This window comes from Ochotona princeps, chromosome 9, assembly GCF_030435755.1.
Source record: "Ochotona princeps isolate mOchPri1 chromosome 9, mOchPri1.hap1, whole genome shotgun sequence".
Lineage (NCBI taxonomy): Eukaryota > Metazoa > Chordata > Mammalia > Lagomorpha > Ochotonidae > Ochotona > Ochotona princeps.
The window spans coordinates 69,749,537-69,761,312 of NC_080840.1; positions in this window are offsets into that span (position 1 = coordinate 69,749,537).

Here is an 11,776-nt window from a genome sequence, read left to right on the forward strand (position 1 = left end):
TTTATTAACTTGATGCATAGAATATCAATAAACAGTAAGTTTATAAATAGTGCTATGAACTCTGAAGTTAATTCAAGTTTTAGAATTTAAGATTATCATTCCCTGCAGTAGCATGAATAGGTTTGGGGAGGGCATGACGTGCAAATGAGAAACAAATGAGACAGACACATGATAAAAGCTATGAAACTGGGCAACCAGAGAAGGAATCCCCTTTGTCTGAGCAAGAAGTGTGACCTAGAAGGCTAGTTGCCTGAATCTTCCATTGAAATGTACAAGGAGTTAAATTACGGGAATTGATGTGGCAGAAACTATATATAATTATATCCCATACTGATGTTAACCAGCAGTGTTTAATGATCGGGCAGCAGCACAGTGACCCAAGTACAGAAGTTGTTATGTGACTTTCTCAAGGATACCCTAAAGCACACAGTCCTGGGGCCTCGGATCATTGGCCAACTGCAGACCCTCACCCACAAACCTTGACCTTGGTCTCGCACTTTTGCCTATTCACGGACCATTGTCTGCAGAGTTTGACCTTAATCTCTGGTACCCAGCAGTCTATGAACTCAAAATTCCATACCCAGTCTGCTCTGCCCTTGCAAATCAAGCCACACTGCTATTTTTACACACTGCCTGTGGCAAGGACCATAGACCACTGTGGTAATTTTTCATGCCTTTGCCATTATTTGCCTACTGCTTACATCTCAATTACTCTCTTGAAAATATATCATCTGAGTACCATCAAACATTACCCCATTTTCAACTCTTATTATTCTGTATATATGGTTTGAAAATTATATCCCAGAATACTAAATATAAACTGATAATGTAAACGTAGTGTGAAATTGCCACATTTACTTTGAATATTTATGAATTTGCTGTGTTAGAGACAAACCTCTCTGTAATCCACCACAGTTTCCCAATAATTGAAGCCTATCTTTTGCAGTCCTTGTGCCATGGCCATTAGAAAAAGCCACTCAGAGCCCGGCATGATGGCCTAGCTCCCTAAGTCCTTGCCTTGAACATGCTGGGATCCCATATGGGCTCCAGTTCTAATCCCAGCAGCCCTGCTTCCCATCAAGCTCCCTGCTTATGGCCTGAGAAAGCAGTTGAAGATGGTCCAAAGCCTTGGGACCCTGGACCAATGTGGGAGAACCAGAATAGGCTTTGGGCTCCTGGCTTCGGATCAGCTCAGCTCCTGGTCATTGCAGCCACTTGGAAAGTGAATCAGCAGGTGGACGATCTTTCTCTCTGTCCTCTTGTCTGTATAGCTGACTTTGCAATAAAAATAAGTGAATCTGAAAGAAAGAAAGAAAGAAAGAAAGAAAGAAAGAAAGAAAGAAAGAAAGAAAGAAAGAAATAGCCACTCAGTTCCTCATTTCTTCCATGATCATAAGAAAAGTTTTGGAAGATTTTAACGTATCTTTGGTTCTACAACGTCGGCCAGTATCACTTCCTCTTACAAAATTACAAGTGTTCCCATCTGTTTGTATTCTTATCTCAATTATCAAGTAATTTTAGAATTACAACTTGATATTATTTTATATTTTGTAGAGGCGGGATGATAGGCATGGAAAGAATTTGCATTTCTGGCTCACTCTTCTAATTTCTTCAGTAGTTATGCAGGGGCCAGGACTGACTAGAAATTGAACCAGGTCTCCCATTTGGGTAGATTGAGCTAATTACACAAGCTAACGCCACTGCAATTGCAAGAAGGTAGAATCGGTTGCTGGATCTGTGAATCATAACCAGGCATTCCAGCTTAGGTCACCACTGTCCTAACTCCATTGTCAAATAATCATTCCACAATTTGATATGTTCAAAATATTAATGTACTTGACTCACTTTTCTCTCATGGTCATAATCAGGATATCAATATATATGATTCCCAATAACACAGATAGCCTGATAGTAAAGAACCAATAATTTCATGTGTCTTTTTTTATCATCTTTTATTTTGATAAAATTTGATATCACCACAAAGCAGATGTTTCTGCTACATACTGAAATTAAAAATTCCTGTTTATTTTTTTCTTGCTATTTCAATCCCCCAAGTCATTTCAAGCTCAGAACCCAAGAATTCAATTTATTTTTTACCTTTTCTACAAGTCTCACGGGCTCTCAGTTTATTCATGCTTCAACTCTTTTATATTAGATAATTATTCATTTTTTCTTGCATGAGAACTCACATCCCCATGACTTCCCCTATACTTGATCTTGCCAATTCCCAACTATATTTCAAACCAGCAGTCTATTTGTGTTGCATGGATAAAATTGCATAATAAGGAAAAACCAATAGTTTCCAACCTCAAAAACACCCTTTACTGTTACTTGACGGTCTTTGCACTAATTTCTAGTTGTTGAAGTGTTCTGTTTTTTATGCGGCTCATCTGAACCACTTCCTTTCAGCCAGCCAAACCAGACCAAAGCAAACAAACAGCATAAACTACTCTATTGAACAAATGAATGGTTGAAACATGCTCAGACATAACTACAGTTATGATTCCCAGTATCTTTCCCTATGGTCTCAGGGGGAGATGTTCTCTATGACAGACCAAGGGTTTATGCCCAGATCGGATCTGCTTTCCAGCTTTCCACTGAAAACAGTGACCTTGTTTTCCTTTCCGTTCCTCAGCCTTAATATGTTTATATAAATAATCTTATATTTATTTAAAGTTCTTCCCTGAAGAATGGCAGTTAAATAGTGTTACAAGGAAAATCCAATCAAACCCAAATGGACTTTTTAAAAATGTTCATTTACTTTTTTTAGAAAGCCAGATTTACAGAGAAGGAGATACAGAGAGAAAGATCTTCTGCCCTCTGACTCATTCTCCCAAGGAGCCACAATGGCTAGAGCTAAGCCAATCTCAAGCCAGGAGCCAGGAACCTCCTCCAGGTCTCCCAAGTGGGTACAGGGTCCCACGGGTTTGGACTATCCTTGACTGCTTTCCTAGTTCAGAACCAGAAAGCCCATCTGGAAGCAAGGCCACTGGGACTCTAACCAGCACCTGTAAGGGATCCCAGCACGTGCATGGAGAGGCTTCAGCCATTAGGACATCATGCTGGGCCCCAAATCCATTTAATTGGGTGACTGAAGTCAGCACTAGCAGTCATAATCCAAGTTGATAGTATGTGACTCTGATATGATGTAATGAAAGCAAGTTTTTTCCCCTTGAATACCACTTCTTCAAGCTCATAGCCTTTTGTGCTCACGAGAAATTACAATTTTCAGAAACTCAGAGTCATCTAAATCAAGGAAAGGTAAAAAATTTTCACAAATTAGGTCCGGCGCGATAGCGTAATGGTTAAGGTCCTTGCCTTGAACGCTCTGCGATCCCATATGGGCGCCGGTTCTAATCCCGGCAGCTCCACTTCCCATCCAGCTCCCTGCTTGTGGCCTGGAAAAACAGTTGAGGATGGCCTTGGGACCCTGCACAAGGGTGGGAGACCTGGAAGAGCTCCTGGCTCCTGGCTTCAGATCAGCCGTGCGGCCACTTGGGGAGTAAACCATGGGACAGAAGATCTTCCTCTCTGTCTCTCCTCCTCTCTGTCTCTCCTCCTCTCTGTACATCTGCCTTTCCAATAATTTGTTTTTCACAAATTAGAGAAAACTAGAAATGTAAAGACTAACTACCACACAGTATTCTAAATGGTAATCTAGAATATAATAGAACATTGGAAAAATTAAGAAAATATGAGTAAAATATAAAATTTAGTAACAAAAGCATCTAATATTGGTTAACTAATTGTAAGAATGTACCATAGATGGTAAGATGTTAATAATAAGCAAATTGGGCCCAGTGGCGTGGCCTAGCGGCTAAACTCCTTGCCTTGAACGCCCCGGGGATCCTATATGGACACTGATTCTAATCCTAGCAGCTCCACTTCCCTTCCAGCTCCCTGCTTGTGGCCTGGGAAAGCAGTCGAGGTCAACCCAAAGCCTTGGGACCCTGCACCTGCGTGGGAGACCTGGAGGAAGTTCCAAGCTCCTGGCTCCGGATCAGCGCAGCACCGGCCGTTGCGGCTCACTTGGGGAGTGCATCATCGGATGTAAAATCCTCCTCTCTGTCTCTCCTCCTCTCTGTACATCTGCCTTTATAATAAAAATGAATATATCTTTAAAAAAAATAATAATTAAATTATGTGTGTGGGGAGGTCGGTATAAAGAGAAACTTACAACTCCCAGCTATCTGCTCATTATTTTTTCTAAGTTTGAACTGTTCTTTAAATATTGAAGCCTTTTAATCATTTTTTATTAAAAAATATCAGAAATTAAGTAGGCAAACATGAAACAATCAATTTATTAATAATCACCTTCATGTTGATATTAGCAATTTTAGCTTATTATGCCTCCTGATTGAAATTGTCAGAATAAGAGCATGAGTTATAATGGAAAAAGCTAGTCTTCCCCCTCATGATTTATTCTTGAAAACGGTCATGAGGAGGCAGGACTGAGCAGATGCAGCAGGCTTGCCCAGTCTGGACATTTGGTTCTTAAGAGTTAGGGAAGAATTTTGATCTGGACATGCTGGTGTCTGCTTGCTGAGGAACCACTGGGATTCTTCAAGACAAAAAACATTCAGGGAGCATAGGCCAACCCGTTTCACATTCAAAATCAAGATCTCCATGCAGAAGCAAGACAGATTGGAATTTTTTTTTATTAAGTTTATTCGTTAATTACATTGTGTTGTAATTTCATAGGAACTGGGATTCTCCCCACACTTCCCCACACCATCCCCCCGTGGTGGGTTCCTCCACCTTGTTGCTTAATCATAGTTCAAGTTCAGTTGAGATTCCCTCTTTGACAGATTGGAATTTAATTTGATGAAAGAGAAGTTCTATTCCAAGTAGATAATCGTATAATGTGATGGAAACAAAATTGCAAAATCCCCTTTGAGGTCATAGAATGAGGGTTGACCTGGCAGAATGTAAAAGGACAAACAGAAAAAAAACCCTCCTGCAAGTATAGTATAGCAGGTTTAACATGATTAACAGAGTATACATATAGGGAAAGAAAATCAGTACCGTATTTGTAACACTTGAAAAAAATATGCATTTATTATATTTATTGCTTACCTAGTTTACTACATTGTGTTGGACATTTAGTCAAGCAGTTGAGATATTAGTTAAAACACTTATCATCCCACATTGCAATATTTCTGATTTCAAGCTAAAGGGTTTCTTCCCAAGACTTCTTAACTCATTAATTCAGTCTTGCCACCTACATGGGATTTGGTATGCATCTTCTGGCTTTGGCCTCGGAGCTGATAATCCATTCTTGTCAAGTGGACATGTAAGAAGTAGAAGAAAGTTTTTTTTTTTCTTCTTCTTCCTCACTCTGCCTCTTTGCCTTTTAATAATTTTTAAAAAAATTAAATATGCAACTAGACAGAAGATAATGAGATCTGCATTCCTCACTGAAAAGAAAAACACATACAAAAATGTAAAACATATATGAGAGGGTATAAATTGTTGCACTGAATATATCTATAAAAACTTGCTTTCTGTAAAGGTAATTAACACTGTAAATTGACGTATTGAGTATAACAGGGCAGCAACTTTTATTTTTGAAATATTGTTTTTCACTAAAAGAGTCTATGAATCTTTGAATGAAATACTTCTTAAGGATTAGCAAAAGGATGTAAGATAAAAAAGTGTGGACTATTTTATATCAAGATATGAAGAAGTTATCAATGAATGACCATGATATAACAAAGGTGTGGGAGCCATCAGGGAGGAATTGTCAATGGAGACTAGTAGGACAACATCTGCATTGAAAAATAATGGAAGCAATTAATCTATTACTCCTTAAACAAATAGAAAGCAGAGTGTGTATACTCACAAATAAAGATTAATGATGAATGGAATTATGTATTTTTTTCAGTTTCAAAACTTTTAAATATATTAGAAGCATTAATTATAAAAGGAAAAAATCCACATTATTGCACAAGACAATCTTGTTTTAATTTTCAAAGTGAACAAGAAATGGATAAATTTGAAAGTGTACTCCAACTAAGAGAATGAGAACAAAGTATTGCTTCTGTTCTATCATGGGTATATAACTCTACTATTACCATCTTGTCCTGGAAGGCATGTGACAAAACAAAATTGGCAGAAATCTTACAAATGTACTTACTCTAATCTTCAAAATCAGCCAAGTGACAAGACTAAACTGGTTCACAGTAAACAAGTCAAGATTTGGGTGATGAGTGATTCTGAGCTGGATCTTTCATCTGCGACAACCATTTTTGCAGCATGTGGTAAATACTCAGTGGTATGTAAAAATTACATGCCGATTATATGTGAATATCAATTCTTTCAAATTTTGACTGCTGAAATTTGATTGTGAAAAATTTCTTGTTTATAAAAAAGAATACACTAAGGAAATTGAAAGTGATATGTCATGAAATAGACATTTTACTTAGGACATTTTCTGGACAGTCTGACAAATCAGCTTTTAGCATTTTGATTGCCACTATTTGGAACACATGTATATAAAATGTATCATTTTATTTTCTTCATAAATGAAACAGACTTGCTCTATTTTTCTGTAAGTATTGAATAAGACTACAGTAAACCAGGGGTTCAGAAACAAATTAACTACTCACCAAAATAAAATAAAATAATAAATGTAAAAAAAGCTAACACAGATAATTGAAGTAAATATCACATCTCAATGTGTTGGTGACACAATGTTGTCTATTAGTTGAATTGCGACTAGGAAAAGCAGACTCTAATATGAGTGCTACTTAGACTTGACCTCTTCTGACATGCAGATTTCCTGGCTAGTTAATTACATTGTCCTACATTTAAATGAAAAGTGTTGAGAAAATTCTCATATACATGAAAAGCTACTCCCTTGGGGTTGGAGGCAACTGCAGCTCCCTGCAGAGTGGTGGCTGTGGGGGGTGCCCCTGCCTGGTCAGACCCAATGCTGAGCACCAAGTGGTGCCAGGCTCTGCCTGCTGGCCACCCAGCAGCGAACTCTGGGGGTTTTAAGATATGTAAGATGTAGTTGCTGCCTGGGGACACCCATGAATAAGTTCAGTTTTAGTGTAGGGGAGAGGTGAATTTTGGGTGATTCCCAGTGACAGGGTCATGAAAGCTTCAGGCATGCGTGGGAACTGAGACCAGATGGCTTGGAGGGAACTATCCACAAGATAATTTGGGTTAGTCTGATTCACCAGCCCAATTAGGAATCCTGAGATGGGCTGTTAGCATAGAGAATCACTGACGGCCACACACCAGTCCACACCAAAGCTATGGATGGGGGCTTGTTTGGTAGGGTTAGGTACCATTACCCAACTGGGTGGTGGAGTGGTGGGGTGGTCACATTTGGCAGGGTCAAGACACTATCCAGCAAGTGAGAGAACTTGGTCTGGCGGTAAACTCTGTGGGGTTGCTTGGGCCAAACCCTGTGGAAATACAAGTACCCCTGGTTAGCTCGCAAGTTGGGGTTGCGATGGACTAAGCTAGGAGTAACCATGGCACCTGCCATCACTCACGGGTAAAGGAACCCACAACAGTCTGGCCAGGTCAAGGCAGCAGTACCCGAATGAATGTGCATCCTAAAACAGGATGTGGAGTGGGCTGGGCTACAAAACTGGAAGGGGGCAGTGTGGGTAAGGCCAAGCAAACCTTAACTCACAAGAAAGAACAGAAATCAGGCTGGAGCACAGGTCATGCTGACTGGGCCCTTGCACCTATTGATCTGTGTGAGCCAGGGACGGTAAGCCACAACATCTAAGGCAGGGATAAGGACAGATGAGGGGCTCTGCCAAGCTGAGTCAGAGCAACCACTGGCCTGCATGTGATCTAAGGCTGGGAATAAACCCGGTTGGGGAGCTAATGGGACAACCTAGCTGGGTTGAGCTTCCCACTAAGGAGAGCATGGGCTGGAATGGGGGCTGTGTTCTGATCAGAATACGGTTGCAATCTCAGATCGTACAAGTGTGGACTGGGACTGAAAGCACCAAACCGGACTAGACTCCAGCACCATCTTATGCTCTGGAGGACCAGGGTAGATGTGAGACGGACTAGGCTAGGTCTCAGCCCTTACTGAACCATGTGAGCTGTATGTGGGTATGAGAGCCATGGTTGGGCTGAAACATCCAACAGTAAGAATCAGATTGGGTTGAAGGCCAGTCAGGAAGAGCCACCATTCCTGCCAGGACAAGAGGTGAACTGAGTAGGGCTGGCTCATGGACCCACTGGTACGCTCAAAATCTGGCATTGGGAGAGATTCTGATGGAGGAGCCTGGGTAACTCCTCTAGCAGGACACAGTCCCAGCAGGTAAGCACAAGAAGCACAATAGGAAACAGCCCAGAACAGGCTATGGAAATTATCCCACTGGCATACACATGGCATTGGTTGGGGGCAGACCAGGCTGAACCCATTCACATCAACCGCTGGCAAATCCGAGCACCAGAACAGAGTGTGGGTTGGGCCAGGTTCGGTTGCGACACATACCAGTACACATTAAGGAATGCCAGGGTGAGATGAGCTGTACCAGATGTGGTTGCAGCACCCAAACAGCACATTTGAAAACCGGGGAGAGTAGACAAAACTGACAGGGGAATGTGGGCTCACCGGCTGGACAACTACTCCCATTGGAAAGTGTGTCAGGTTGGGGCAGATCAGACTAGGCAGGGCTATAACACCTGTGAGCCTCATGTGAGCTAGACAAGAGAACGACCAGGGTAGGCTGACTGTTCTGACTGGGTGAGGGATGGTTGGGCTTAGCCACAGCAATAGATGGCAGAGGCTGGCACTAGGAGCTAATTCTGTCAAGTCGAATGCCAGAACCACCTGGAGAGTGCATAAACTGGGAATGGGAGAGGCCTAGTAGGGAGATAGTGGGCACCTCCCTCGGAGTTACCACTCTGCCTGGAAAGCACAAAATCCAGGAGAGGGGCAGGGGTGGCTAGACAGAACGGCACCTGCCAGTATGCGTGTGGGTTGGATAGTAGGTTGGTTGGGTTGAACTAGGCTTCAATGCCCATTGACACATACGAGAGCTAAATGGGATGTGGGGCAGACTGGATGAGCCTACGGTACATACTGCCAAGCATGGGAACCAGGGTAGGGAGCAGGCCTGATGGGGGTTATGGGGAGTCGCCCAACTAGGTTGCAGCTCCCACTGGTTTGTGTGAGGACCGAGTATGAAGTGAGTAGGATTGAGCTGGACTACAACACTTGTTGGTTCATGTGGAAGACAGGGCTGGAAACAGAACTGATCCAGCAATAGCAACAACCAGAATGTGTAAAAGCTGATTGGCGTGACAAACGGTGTTGGATCCTGTACTAGCAAACTCATGCAAGAATCAGGTCTGGAAACATATCAGATGAAGTTTCTTTGGAGATCCCTCCAACTGAACTGCTGATCCAGAATCCCAACCCTGAAGAGGCCAGTAGATTCTGAATAGGTTTTTTTTTTATTAATTATTATGCATTATGTGACAGTTTCATAGGCTCTGGGAATCCCCCCACCCCTACCCACGCCCCTCCCCCCTGGTGGATTCCTCCACCTTGGTGCAGTATTACAGTTCAAATTCAATCAAGATTCTTTCCTTGCAAACATATACCAAACATAGAGTCCAGCTACTTGTTGTCCAGATGGGTTGAACAGTTTCTTGGGGAGACCATTTCTGGTCCAAAGTTAGAGCTGGTAGAATATCATCCCAGTCAATTAAGAGTCCCAATATAACATTAACAGCAATTTGTAACATTATGGAATTGACATGGTTTTGAGTAACCAGTATGTTAAAAAAAACCAAAAAACAAGTTCTTAACCACAACCTATGATTTGCTCATTGACATTTCAATTTTAGTTTGTATACAGGACCAGCTGCTATATACCTTAAAATGGCTATAAGGTACCATTCAGCTGTCTCGTGTCTATTTCATTTTAGTATTTAGCCATTTGTTGTGTTGAAGTATAATTTTGCTGATCTTGGCAGATTTTAGGATAATCTAGACTGGCTTGTAACTCTAACAAGATATTTGTCGACAATTAAGGTGCAGAACATTTTTTTTGGGGGGGGGGGTGTGCAGGAAAGTCCCCAACACCACGGTGAAGAGTGACTAATCTTCGTGTCCCACCCAGCGAGGCATGAGCCAATCCATGCCAGCTCTTTCCTGTCAGATTCCAAGCTCTACTTTTTGTTGTTTGTCTATTTATTTTAGGTTTTTTTAGTTTGTATGATTGTTTGTTTGCTATGAGGGGTTTTCGGAGCGATCCTGATGGTCATTGCAAGGGAGGGTGGGGGTCCAGAGGTGGAGCCAGGCTCGGACCAGAGAAAGCTCTCCTCCCTGGTCCCGAAGGACGTTTATCGTTCTTCTGTTTCTGTGGACCGCTCAGGGCTTCTGGTTGTCTTTCCAATGGCATTGGTTTCTGTACGGTAGTGTTTGGACTTCTTCCATCCCCAGCGGAAGCTCCGGTTGGGGGTGAGTGACCTCAGAGTACTTGGCCTCCGAGGGCATCCAATTCCCTGTGGCCTCCTTGGCAGTTGGGATACAGTCCTTGTTGCTCGTATTAATAGTTTGTGGTGAAGGTCTGGGAGTCTTCATGGTTGAGATCCAGGCTTTCTCCTTGCCACCCTGGAGTGCCCCCCTGCTCCACGCACATGACCTCCTGTTAAGAGGTTGTCAGGATCACACCCGATTCCCCCCTCATGCACTGGTATAGTAGTTTTACTATTCAATAGGTTTTATTGGGATTGGAATGGCGAGATTGGCAGCAATTGTGACTTGTTGAACTATCAAAACTGCTTGAGCAGCACCCCCGGCGTGTGCCTCATGTTGGGGATCTGGGATGGGTGGGAGGCAGGTTGGGGCTTTTCCCTTTGTTTCTCCCCTGACTCCAGATACAGGGGAAAAATGATAATATTAGTGTGGCAACAATGGTATTACCCACTTTCACCCTGTAGCCCTTGACCCTTTGTACCCTAATCAGCTAAGTAAGATTATTAAAAAATAATAACAAAAAGTAATAGGCACTAGTAGGTACTAGAGAACTATGCCACCCTTAAGTAGTATACTCAGAGTATACTCAGAGTAGTATACTCAGAGGAGTAAATGTAAAAAATATTGATAAATTAAATATAGAGTGAATTTTGTTGATCCACATGCCAAGGAGAAAAATAAAGCTGGTTGTCAGAAAAAGTGTAGATAGTGAGAGTAGAATTATCCAAAATAGGGTACCCAAGGAGAAAATATTAACAAGAGATGAAACAGACGCAGGCAGGTTTACATTTAACGCATTCAGCAGAAGAACATTCCATCTATAAAAGAAAGTGCATCACTGAGAAAGAATGCTTTTCCAAGCCTGAGTGATGAAAGACAGTAAGTATGAAAACAGGAGTGAGGTCAGAAGGACAATGAGAACTAAACTGTGTAGACACTGAGCTCTCCCTAATGTCTTCTTGCTGTTAGTAATGAAAATAGTCTGAAATAGGTCAAGACTGAATACAGACAGGTGAGTTGGAAGCATTGTGATATGCAAATAAGACACTATGCATATAATATTTTCCACTGCTTTAATAAAAATAAATGTTACCCATGTACAAAGTTTAAATGATGACCGAGAACTGGAAAAACTCACTTGTAGCTAATATTGCTTTTTCCTTTGCTTCTCTTTCCAGTTCACCAGCTGAGGAAAAAATCATACAAGTTGATCCCAAGCATTCTTGTCTGAGTTTTTCAGGGATAATTCACTTGAGACCTGAAAAGCACTGAGGGATGAACATTGCAAACCACAAGCTGTCACCTGATTTG